The 12,389-nt window shown below is 41.5% G+C and overlaps 1 long non-coding RNA gene across 1 annotated transcript; it reads right to left on the minus strand.

The window, feature by feature from the left end:
* Positions 1-271: 271 nt before the first annotated feature.
* Positions 272-2,254, minus strand: LOC121393529. The gene is made up of 2 exons (XR_005961138.1): positions 2,051-2,254; positions 272-1,010 (listed from the first exon to the last, which is right to left on the minus strand). It is a non-coding gene; the product is annotated as an uncharacterized LOC121393529 (long non-coding RNA).
* Between the last annotated feature and the right edge of the window lie 10,135 nt (positions 2,255-12,389).

Here is a 12,389-nt window from a genome sequence, read left to right on the forward strand (position 1 = left end):
GGTCCCCCTCTACAATCTGTCCCATAGGACTGAAGAAAGTGATTGATATGCACTCAGAAGTGCGATTTAAAAATAAAGGCAACTTACACAATGGAAAAAAAAAATACCCTGGAGTTGATACTGATATCCTGTTTTGAAATCAGGAATCTTGTAAGTTACTCTCACAAGAGAGTGGAGAAGCAACATGCTGAATTTTATTATTTGACGAAAACATCATTGCATCTTGTTTTAATTCACTCTATCTTTTGAAGAAAACACTATAAGCACCCTGTTTTAGTTCATTATAACTTTATTTTGGAAATAGCACATTGTAAAAACCACTATAGCATTTTAGAATACATAAGAAAAATCTGTACAGATTCTCTGATTTCTCAGATTTCTATGGTTCAAAACACACAGGTTTGTGTTGCAACACTCTGGTGACTTCACTGAATACTAGCAATATTGTGCTAGGGTATATTATTTGTTTTTTAATCGGTGGCACTGATCTATAAATTGACCTTGATATACCTGGAATAAAGTCCACCTGGTCAGGGTGTAGCATTCACAATTTGATGGATCTTTCCCTTCTTTGTGAATCATGGAAATGTTAGCAACCTGCATGAGAAGTGTTGGGGGATGTTCCTCAAGGAGAGACTGGAACCACAAAGGGAGCTGTGGGGAGAGTATCTTTGGAAAATGTTTATAGTATCTAGCTGTGTAGCCATCAGGCTTGGTTCTTTGCCTGGCTCTGAGGCTTTGATGAATTCCAGGATGTTTTCATGTGAAATGGGAGCCCCTATCTATTCCTTCTGTGTTGGGCTGAGGTAGTACCAAACTCAGTTAGTAATGTAGTGCAAATTCTTTGTTAGGTGCACCTCTAAGATGAAGCTTGGTGTAGATGGTGGCATTCTTGACTTGATCAAATAACTCAGACATTAGCAGAAGAGGATAGCGGGTTTTTTTGAGAACACATCAGAAAATTCAGCATATGGGAAAGGTAACCCCTCCAAGGATGTAACTGCCACCACCTGTGGAGAGATTAAACAAGATCCTTTACATTTAGACCCCCACTGAATAACCTCCCCAGTTACCCAATGTATTGTGCTTGTTACCAAGGTAACCCTAAAATTAGAGGAGAAGGAGAACCATCACCAAGATATGGAAAGACAAATCTTCATAATGCATATTGTTTGCACACATAGAAAAGGACATACATAGATGTTTGGCTCACCAGCCCAGACCTAAGTGGGCTCTTATCAATTGCTAAGATCCTAAGTGGAGGTTTAAAGGGAATAACAGAAACATTATACCTTAATGCAAAGGCATCTAAAAAATTCCCCGCAGCCCCAGAATCCCAAAGTGAGAGATTTTAACAGAACCCCCAGGCCAGGATAAAATGATCGGTACCAAAATCTTAGAGGCAAATTGGGAAGAAGAATCTTCTCGATCAAAATGGAGCTTCCCTTCTCCATTTAGGCTTTGAAGTTTCCCGACCTTTTAGGAGAATTGTTAAGAAAATGCCCTTTATCCCCACAATGCATTAAAAGGCCTTCAAGCCTTTTCCTCAGGAGACAAATGAGTAACCCCCAATTGCATGGGTTCCTCTTGAAGGTTAGATAATGAAGGGACTGCTGTCAGTACTAAGTAATGTTGGAAAAGGTGAACTTCTTTTAGCCCTCCTTTCCCTTTGTCTCCTATCGATCTGAATGGCTAACCTTATAAGGTCATCCAGAGTGGAATGAGGGGGATAGTTAACCTGACTGTCTTTGACAGATTGAGAGAGCCCCACCCAAAACTGGCTACAAAGAGCAGTATCATTCCATCCTAGCTCAACTGATCAGTGGCGGAATACAGTACAATACTTCTCTATTATCCTACTTCTCTGTTTAGGAATAGCAGTATCGGCAGAAGGAAAAGCTGGCAGGATCAGAAGAACCTCTGCCCATATTTGTGGTTCACCTTGAAGTAAGGTCATAATGAACTTTAATTTCTCCTCTCCAGTGGTAAAGGAGAGAGGGAAAAAACTGAGGTACAATTTACAAGCCTCTTGAAAAATAAAAAAACTTACTCTTGTCCCCATTAAAGTTGTCGGGAATGGAAATTTTAGGTTCATGGGGATTACTCATATTACCCAAAGCAGAGGAAGGAGGAGGTCCCACAGGAACTGCGACAGGTGGTTGAACCATACCTCCTAACTGTCCCATTTTCAGCGGGACAGTCCTGCTTTTGACAGCTCAACCTGCTGTCCCACTATTGTACTTTTAAATCCCGACATTCTGAATAGACAGAAAAAAAAAAGTTTCTAACCACAGTGTCATTGGAGGGGGCGGAACCTTCAGTGTCTGAGAGGCGTGCCCGGACAGGGCTCTTTTATTTCAAAACTCCACCCTCCCCCCGGCTGGTGACTGGAGTTAGTGTAGTGCAGGGGGGCCTCCGGTAAGGGAGCAGAAACATGGCACCATCTCACTTCTATGCTGCTGCCATCGGGTGGTGAGCTGGATCCCCTTGCCGTTCATCACGGAGGTGGCCTGCTCGTTTTACTGTGTCTGTTTGAGCTGGAACTGTGTGGTCTGTAACTGCTTCTTGCTTGGGGGAGGGGTGGATTTAGGGAGGAGAATGCCATGCAGCAGGGCAAGGGAGAGCCCTACTGTCTGTGTCAGTTACAGATAAAGTGTGTGTGTTATTGTGGGTGTCTGTGTTACTGTGTGTGTGTGTGTGTTTGTGAGTTACTGTGTGTCTATCTGTGTGTGTGTGTGTTACTGTCTGTGTGTGTGAGCTACTGTGTGCGTCTGTGTGTGAGTTACTGTGTGTGTCTGTGTGTATGTTACTGTGTGTGTGTTACTGTGTGTGTGTTACTGTGTGTGTGTTACTGTGTGTGTTACTGTGTGTGTGTTACTGTCTGTGTGTGTGTGTGAGTTACTGTTTGTGTGTGTGTATGAGTTACTGTGTGTGTGTGTTACTGTGTGTGTGTTACTGTGTGTGTGTGTGTTTGTGTATGTCTGTGGGTGTGTTTCTGTGTGTGTGGGTGTGTGTGTGTGAGTTAATCTGTGTGTCTTTGTGTGTGTGTGAGTTACTGTGTGTCTATCTGTGTGTGTGTGTGTTACTGTCTGTGTGTGTGAGTTACTGTGTGCGTCTGTGTGTGAGTTACTGTGTGTGTCTGTGTGTATGTTACTCTGTGTGTGTTACTGTGTGTATGGTACTGTCTGTGTGTGTGTGAGTTACTGTTTGTGTGTGTGTGTGTGTGTCTGTGTGTATGAGTTACTGTGTGTGTGTTACTGTTTGTGTATGTCTGTGGGTGTGTTTCTGTGTGTGTGTGTGAGTTAATCTGTGTGTCTTTGTGTGTGTGTGAGTTACTGTGTGTGTGTGTTACTGTGTGGGTGTTACTGTGTTTGTGTGTGTATTACTGTCTGTGTGTGTGTTTGGTGTGTGAGTTACTGTGTGTGTGTGTGTTACTGTGTGAGTTAGTGTGTGTGTGTTACTGTGTGTGTGTGTGTGTGTGTGTGATGCCAGCTGTGCCCACACTCATGCCCCTTATCCCACGCTATTCACATAGTGCCCAGGCAATAAACTCACTCTGTTTTAGCATTGGTCTGACATTAAAGTTCCAGGTGCAGGTTCTTTCCTCTTTTCTTTCCTCACTAGCCAAGGCCAAGGCTGTAGCTCTCCGGGTGTTAGTGCTGGGAGTTGTAGTACAATAACCTGTGGAGGGAAGCCAGTTGCACTTGACTTTCTACATGCCCTTAGTAGGGACTGCCATACAGCTCTCCCTGCCCATTTAAAGTGATATGGCTTATTTACAATTTGTAAAATAAACATGGTAATCAGGGGGTGTGGCCACAAAAATGGGCACAGCCATTTTTTTTGTCCCTCTTTTCATTTCCAAAATGCTGGGAGGTATGGTTGAACCACTGGGATAGGCATCTGCTGAACAGAGTCCAACCTGGCAGAGAGATTGTGCAGACCTTGAACCATAAAGTACTGTTTCCTCTCTTGTTCCTTCAGGCGCTGTAGGAAGGTAGAGAGAAGCATCTCAATGGTAATAGGTGCAGCGGCAGCATGACCTTCGGCATTCAATTCGGGCCTGTTGTACTGTCACAAACGACTCCCTACGTTCAGAACAAGTGCTAGGCTCCCAGTCACAGCTCACTCTTCTGCCTTTAGTAACTGCCTTTGGCTTCGGGAGGAGCCCTCAGCTTCTCAGATGCCACCAGGTCTTAATATGAGAGGAGCAAAGCAAGTGTTCTGGAAAACAATGGGGCACGATCGTTACCAAGTATTTAGAATGGAAGGCAACACCAACTTCCCAAGGTATAACGAGGTATAGTGAGTTCAGGCAGGCAAGGGGTTCAGGCAGAGTTCAAGCGGGGTCAGACAGGCCGGGGTCAGTACAGGCAGAGTTCAAGCAAGGCCAGACAGGCCAGGTCGGTACAGGCAGAGTTCTGTGCTGCAACGTGTAACCGCTTCTTGTGTCGTAAAATCCAAGTGAAAATCTTCAAAGACACGGAGCACTTGCCTGGCTAAAAACATTCATTTATTGTTCAAACATCGTTAAGCAGCTTATGAGGAAGTGGTTTGGTCCACGAAACGCGTCAAGCGTATCAAGTGTGTGCGCTCCATGATTTTAACGATGTTTGAACAATAAATGAATGTTTTTAGCCCCGCAAGTGCTCTGTGTCTTTGAAGATTTTCACTTTAAGCTGGCCATAGATGTTGAGATTTTTAAAAGATCAGATCCTGATCGTGAGACCACGATCTTCTCAGATCGATCATACGATTGTATTAATTTACCATCAACTAAAAAGACCAATTTGCCAGTAAAACAAAGGGGAGCTGCCTGCTTGGCCCTGCAAACATAGATAGATTGCACTGGGACCGACAAAGATTTTTTGACCTGGCCGATCAATTTCCTGACAGATGTCTGCCGAAAAATCGTAAGATGTACGATCGTTCGAATCCCACTAACCGCACGATAATTTCGAAGGATTGGTCGGGCTTCCCTAAAATCAGTTGTTCGGCAAGAAGAATCGTCGCGTCTATGGGGAGCTTTAGAGTGCAAAAATAGTCAGGCAGGCAGAGGTCGGTCTAGGCAGAATTTAGCAATGTCAGACAGACAGGGATCAAAACCAGAGGATATCAGACAGAGAGTGCACCCAGGAACTAACAAAATTAGACCTAACAACAGGCAATGAGTTTTGGCCTGAGCCCCTTTAAATATTTCAACTTTTCACCAGCACGTAATATGCGGAAGTGTGCACCATAAGAAGAAGTGGTGGCTAAGGAAGAGGACTAGGGCTATAGGCGTCTCCGCCGGCCACTAGTCCCCATTAGACCACCAGGGTTAAGCTGGCCATAGATGCAAAGATCTGATTGTTCGAATCCTCGAACGATCGGACTTCCCCATCTCCCAACTTGCCATTAACCATTCAAATCAAATAAAGTAGAAAAAGAACAGATCAGCCAATGTTCTGCCCCTGACAGCAATTGTACGAAAGTTATGTTCGACAAAAGCTAGTGACAGTCTCCCACTGAAAATCATATGATCGGCAATACATGCAGAGATATTATCGGCATCTGACAGAAATTTTTTAACCTGTCTGATCGACCAAATGACCAATTTCCGCTGGACGAAAAATGTCAGGATTCTCCACACACGGTCCGAAAATCGTACGAATCGAGGATCTGATCTTTACGTCTATGGCCAGCTTAAGTCTTTACTATACACTTTTTTCATAAGCCCAGCTGAATTAACTCATTTTTACAAGCTCTCTTGGCAGGGTGATCTTTGCCTCTTTTATCAGTTATTGTTTGCTTTGTATGCAAAACTGTATGTTCAATGTATAGACCCATTTATTGTACAGAGATGCAGAACATGTTGGCACTTTATAAATACATATTAATAATGTAAAAAATTGTTATTATTTTTTACCTTTTAAAAGAAAACCCGGGGAGGCACCAAATTCTGGATTCAGTTGGTGATTCAGTTTGCGATTCATTTGAATACAAGCCTTTTTTTTTTAGCAGGATTCAGATTCAACTTAATCCAAACTTGTGTTATATTGTCTTAGAAATCAGACCCAGAAAACTGAAAGCAATAAAGAAACAAAAAAAAAAATGTTTCCTGATCCTCACAAGGCAGTGGTCACTCATGGGTAAACACCACCGCTGAATGGTGAAGACACCTCGTCTTTTTTTTATCCTGTTGTAGTGAGGAAGGATCTCTGTGATATTAAGCCAGCAGCCTGCCTCCTTGTGAGGAAGTCCTGGTGAAACGCTGATTGTTAACCATTCCCAGGAGCCTGTAGTGACCTGGGCATACTGTGCTATTGGCACCCTTTAGCTTTAAGTCCCTTTGAGGCATGCTTTGCTGGGATGGGAACTATTCTGAGGAAGTGAGTGTTCTGCTTTACTGGCTAGCGATGAATAAAAATGGCGATGATGTTATTGGCTATTGAATATTTAGCAGAAGCTTCTCTGATGCCATCGGATGGTCAGCTAAAGCTCCCCATAGATGCGACGATTCTTCTTGCCGAATGACCGATTTTAGAGAAGTCTGACCAATCCTTCGAAATTATCGTGCTGTTAGTGGGATTCGAACGATCGTACATCTTACGATTTTTCGGCCGACATCTGTCAGGAAATTGATCGGCCAGGTCAAAAAATCTTTGTCGGTCCCAGTGCAATCTATCTATGTTTGCAGGGCCAAGCAGGCAGCTCCCCTTTGTTTTACTGGCAAATTGGTCTTTTTAGTTGATCAATTCGTACGATCGTACGATCGTACGATCGTTCAGAGAAAATTATGGTCTCACTATGAGGATCCGATCTTTTATAAATCTCAACATCTATGGCCAGCTTTAGAGCATGGGTTTAGCAGTGGCTGCTAGAAGATCTCTTTGGCTCAAGCACTGGCAACAAGACAATCCATCCAAACACAATCTGTGTAAACTCCCTTTTCAAGGCCAGTTGTTGTTTGGATCAAAACGTAACAATATAATTCCCAAAGCTTCAGCTGGGAAGAGTTCATTTCTCCCCCAAGACAGAAGAGGAAAAAGGAATTTCAAAAACCCCAGGGATAAGCATTCTTTCCAGGAAGCCAGATCTTATTGGTTGTCATTTCTCCAGCATATGCCTGTACCTTGCCTTTGGATCTCCTTGTTCATTTGCTCGGAGCTCCCTCCTATGGACGCTTTCTGTAAGTGCACCAAGGTCACTTATTCTTTACTCCATAGTGCTTACAGCAGTATTTTGAACTGATTAGGCTACCGTACTGCCACCATGTGACCTAGAGCAATGCCTTGTGGGAGCCAGGACTCCATTTTACAGACCATTTACAGGACTCCATTTTACAGACCATGTGGAAGAAGCACACAGTTCTGCATCTCCCTTTATGATAGAATCGTTGGTAAGCAAATAGTTACACCAAAACACCTCCACAGCTGCCAGCACTCCCAGAGACATTGCTGCATAAACTTTGTGCCAGTATATATGTTTTATGCTGCAGTTATATATTCATTTGCATGTTTTTATATAGTTCATTGCAAGCATACTTATTATATTTTCTGCTGTTTGTATTACAGTTTCACCTCTATTCCACTTGCTTATCCAGTAAAATCTACAGACTCCAAGCTTAGTCTCTTTATTGGATTGTGGGAAGGTTTAGCTGCAAGTTGAACTACACACTGCCCCAGGGTAATACGTAGCGAGGACAGAACATTGGTAAAAGATTTTATGGTCAACCTTCATGGAGGAAGCCTAATTCCTTTCGTCCTTCCAAAAGAGAAGACAAAAATAATAAAAAAAAAAAAAAAACAAGCATAAAGGTGTGCAGGCCCAACCATCATTGGTAGGCAGAAGATTATCAAAGTTTCAAGATGTTTGGGCCACCACTACGTCAGACAAATGGGTAAAGAACATAATTTTAAAGGGATACTTGCTGGAATTCAAATATCTGCCAAAGAAAGATTTTTTCATAAAATCAATTTCTCCAAGGAATCCCAGAATCAAATCACAATTAAAAAATGTTTTGAAGAATTTGTTAGAAAAACAGATTATTCAAAGAGTGGAAAAAGTTCAGAGCTTCAAAGGAATTTATTCAATTCTTTTTTTGAGGGAAAAGACTTCATAAGGATACAGACTGTCATGACTGACCACAACATGTGAGTGGCTGGCAGGTAGGAGTCTTGGTGCTGTATAACACAGGTACAGCGGGTATTTGAGGTTTTGACAGGAAACGTTATGCAGAAGAATATTTTAATAATAAAAATGATGGCAATATAACAGATGAACAAAAGATAAAAAATAGTTCTTACAACAGGCCAGTAATCAAGGGCAGGCAACAATAAAAGCAAGCCGAGAAACAGGCCGAGGTCAGGGGCAGGCTGAAGACAATAACAAGTCCGTATGGCAGGCCAAGGTTAGAGGCAGGCTGATGGCAGAGGGTAGTCCAGTAAACAAGATGAGGTCAATTACCAGGAGATTCAACAGAGAGCAGGTTATGGGAACTGGAGTGGAGAACACAGGAACAGGGAACCAGATGGGGACTCAGGAACAAGGCAGGAATCAGGAACAAAGGCAGGAATAGGGAACCAGGCAAGGTAATCTCAGGTATGTAGAAACAGGCTGTGACACTTAATGATCAAGAACTTGGGCATGGTTTGCAACAGGCTTATAAAGCCCCTTAATTGGCAAACTACACACACCTGCATTTGATGAAGGAGGAGGAGGTGAGCAAACACATAGGGAAACCAGAGTTTCTATAATCATTTGCGTAGAATCAAATCCCAAATGTCTCCAATGGCTCAGTGATGTAATGCAGGAACTTGTAAGTATAGTTCAGAGTTCGATTCCAGGTAGTTCCTGACACAGACCTATTCTAGATCTACATATTATAAACAAAATTCTCAATGTCCAGACCTTCCGGATGGAATTCGTCAGGACCATTGTGCTAGAAATTCAACAAGGAGACTGGATGGTGATGATTGATTTAACAGATGCTTACCTTCACATTCCTGTAGCAGAAAAACGTCAGAAATTTCTCCGATTCTGCATTCACAATCAACATTTTCAATACAGAGCCCTACCATTCATGTTGTCAACTGCTCCAAGAACTTTCACGAAAGTTTTAGCACCAGTAATTGCTCACCTAAGACTTCAGGGTGTTCAGATTTACTTGTATCTAGACGACACCCTAGTGAAGAGTCAAAGTCCAGAAGCATTACAAGTCCACATTCAATTTGTACTGAAGACTGGTTAGTAAATCTCCAGAAATCCCAACTGGTCCAAACTCAGACCTTAAACTATTTAGGAGTCATCTTCAATACAAAGAAGGAAATAATTTCTCTCCCAAAACACAAAATAGAGTCCATTACAGAGACAGTAAATAGAGTCCATTACAGAGACAGTAAAGAGTTTTCGTCAGACAACCACAAATCAGTAAAACAGTGTTAACAGATGATAGGGAAGTTTGTTTCCACAATGGATGCAGTCAAATGGGCCACACGAGGATGCTGCAACAAGACTTCTTAGCCCAATGGAACAAAGTTGACAATTCACAACAAACAATTGTCTTAAGTGTGAACACAATGGAAAATCTAACTCTGTGGGAGAACCCTTACAATCTCAGACAAGCAGTAAATTTGAGGGAGCCAAATTGGATAAAAATTACAACAGATGCAAGTGCTACAGGCTGGGGAGCTCATCTAGATAGAGTTCTTGCCCATGGAAGTTGGACACAGCAGGCAAAAGATTGGTCATCCAACAAGAAAGAATTGATGGCAGTATGGAAATCTATTCTAGCCTTTCGAAAACAGATTTCGGGAAACCAGTCAAAATTGTATCAGACAATAGTAGTCAAATACATCAGTAAACAGGGAGAAACAAGAAGCTCTTCACTACTTTACATCTCTCTGAAAATCCTTTACTGGGCAGAGATACATCTGACCAATCTCCCAGCTATTCACATTCCGGGGAAACTGAATGCAGAAGGAGACTTTCTCAGCAGAAGTCAGATTTACCCAGGAGAATGGGCTCTGAATCAGATAGTATTCCAGAGGCTAACTGAAATATGGGGGCTACCCCAAATAGATCTCGTGGCAACAGCAAAGAATGTGAAAGTGGAGAAGTTTTGCTCCAGATTTCCGCAGAAAAAAACCCTGTTTGTGTATGCATTGTCAAAGAAATGGGATTTTCCCCTAGCATTTTCCTTCTTTTTCTGTAATTCAAAAGGTGCTCAGGAAGGACAATACAGATGTGTATTACAGTGGTGGCCGAGGAGACCGTGGTTTCCTCAATAGCCCCTGATGGCCTTGGATCACCCAATAAAATTACCACTGATTCCCAACCTGCTGTCTCAAGGACCTCTTGTGGAAAGATTATCTTTAACGGTGTGGAGGTTGAAATGCAGATCATAAAAGAAAAGGGCCTTTCCAAAAAAGTTATCAACACACTGTTGGCTTCCAGGAAAAAACTCTACTTCTAATACATACTATAGAATTTGGAGAATATATTTTGATTGGTGCCATACTCATGGTGGGAATTTTCTTCAACCTACCTCTGAATCTGTAGCAGAATTTCTACAACAGGGGTTTGACAAGGGACTCAGTTTAAATACACTGAAAAGTCACATATCAGCTTTGTCTGCTCTAACGGCAGTTCAATGGGCTGACCATCCTTTAGTGATCAGATTCATTCAAGCTATTAAGCATCTTAAACCAAGCTGCAGAGACAAAGTACCACCGAGGGATCTTCCTTTAGTCTTAGAAGTATCGATATCTAAACCTTTTGAACCTATTAAAGAAATACCTCTAAGCATTTTGACCTTAAAATTGTGTTTTGCTGGCAATTGTATCAGCTAAAAGAGTAAGCAAACTGCATGCACTCTCAATGTCTGAGAAAAATCTGTCTTTTTTGTGGATAAATCTGTGTTAAAGCTGAGTGACAAATTTCTACCTAAGGTAGTATCAGATTTCCACCTTAATCCACCTTAAAACTTGGATGTGGTCAGATGCCTGAAATGCTATCTGTTTTAAGGGCTCACTCACCACAGCAATATTGGCGTCCTGGGCATTCAGAACTCAGGTTTCGCTAGAAGAAATCTGAAAAGCAGCTGCTTGGTCTTCAGTTAACACCTTCATTTCACACTATAAAGTTGATGTATTTTCAGCAGCCCAGGCTAATTTCAGGCAATAAGCCCTGGAGGCTAAAAAATTTGCATTAATCCCTCCCTTTGTTATTTAAGCTTTGGTATTTCCCATGAGTGACCACTGCCATGTGAGGAAAACAGAAAATTTAAAGCCATACTTAGCAAAATTTTCCTTTCCTGATACTTAACATGGCAGTGGTCACGATCCCTCCCCAGGTTATTCCTCCAACTCCAACAGTATAATAAAGACGAGGTGGGAATCTTGTGGGGAAAATTTTATTTGCTTGCTATTTCCTGTCCTCACGATTCAGTGGGTGTTAACCCATGAGTGACCAATGCCATGTTACGTATCAGGAAATTAAAATTTTGGTAAGTATGGCTTTAAATTTTCTTTTAGTAGCAATTTTATTTATTGTTCTAACATCACCCAGGACACATTGTTTTCGTGGTATTTTAAGCCCCAACCAGACAAATTGTTATTATTTATTGTCTAGTAGACTAATATGTACTTAATATATTACTGTTCATGCCAGGGCAAATCATTTGATAAAGGGCCAGATTCAATTCACTAAAAAAAAGCAATCTCATGGTTTATCATGTGAAAATTCATGGACGAGATTCAATTCGAGGAGAAATTTTTTTTCTCCATTAAAGGGGCTACCTCCAGATCTCTGCACTTCAAAATGGGGTGCATAGGCCAGCAAAACACAATGTACAATGAGATGTCCCATTATGGATTTTTTTGCTTTTTGTACACAGAATTCTTCTTTGCAAATCACCCCTTCTACTTCCAAGAGTGTGATGTGTGCCCACATATGCCAACCTTTATATGCTAAAAGCTAACCAGTAAATATATACTAAATCAAAGCTTCATTGACAATTTGTTGTCTGTCTGGTTGGAAGCAAGGCAGAAAATTTATAAAAAAGAAAGGTGATGAAGAGCTTAACTTACAATTTACATTGACATGTAGCTATAAAGAGATTGTGTTTTAGGATTTGCAGATCATATATGGGTATGCTTGTGTATGGTGCATATTGTAGAAATATCAATACATATTTAAATAAGATGGTAAAAAATTATACAAGTTAATAATGTGGTCCTTGCTGTGTAATTTAATTATAGGTGTACTAGAAATAAAGACACTAAATGGATATCTGATAATACCATCATAACCATTTAAGCCTGTCTAGGTTTCTTGCCTAACAAATAACTTTAATACTCCTATGCTCCTATACAGTAACATGTACAATGCCACGCAATATGTTGGCG

This window comes from Xenopus laevis, chromosome 5L (assembly GCF_017654675.1).
Source record: "Xenopus laevis strain J_2021 chromosome 5L, Xenopus_laevis_v10.1, whole genome shotgun sequence".
In the NCBI taxonomy this organism is placed as follows: Eukaryota; Metazoa; Chordata; class Amphibia; order Anura; family Pipidae; genus Xenopus; species Xenopus laevis.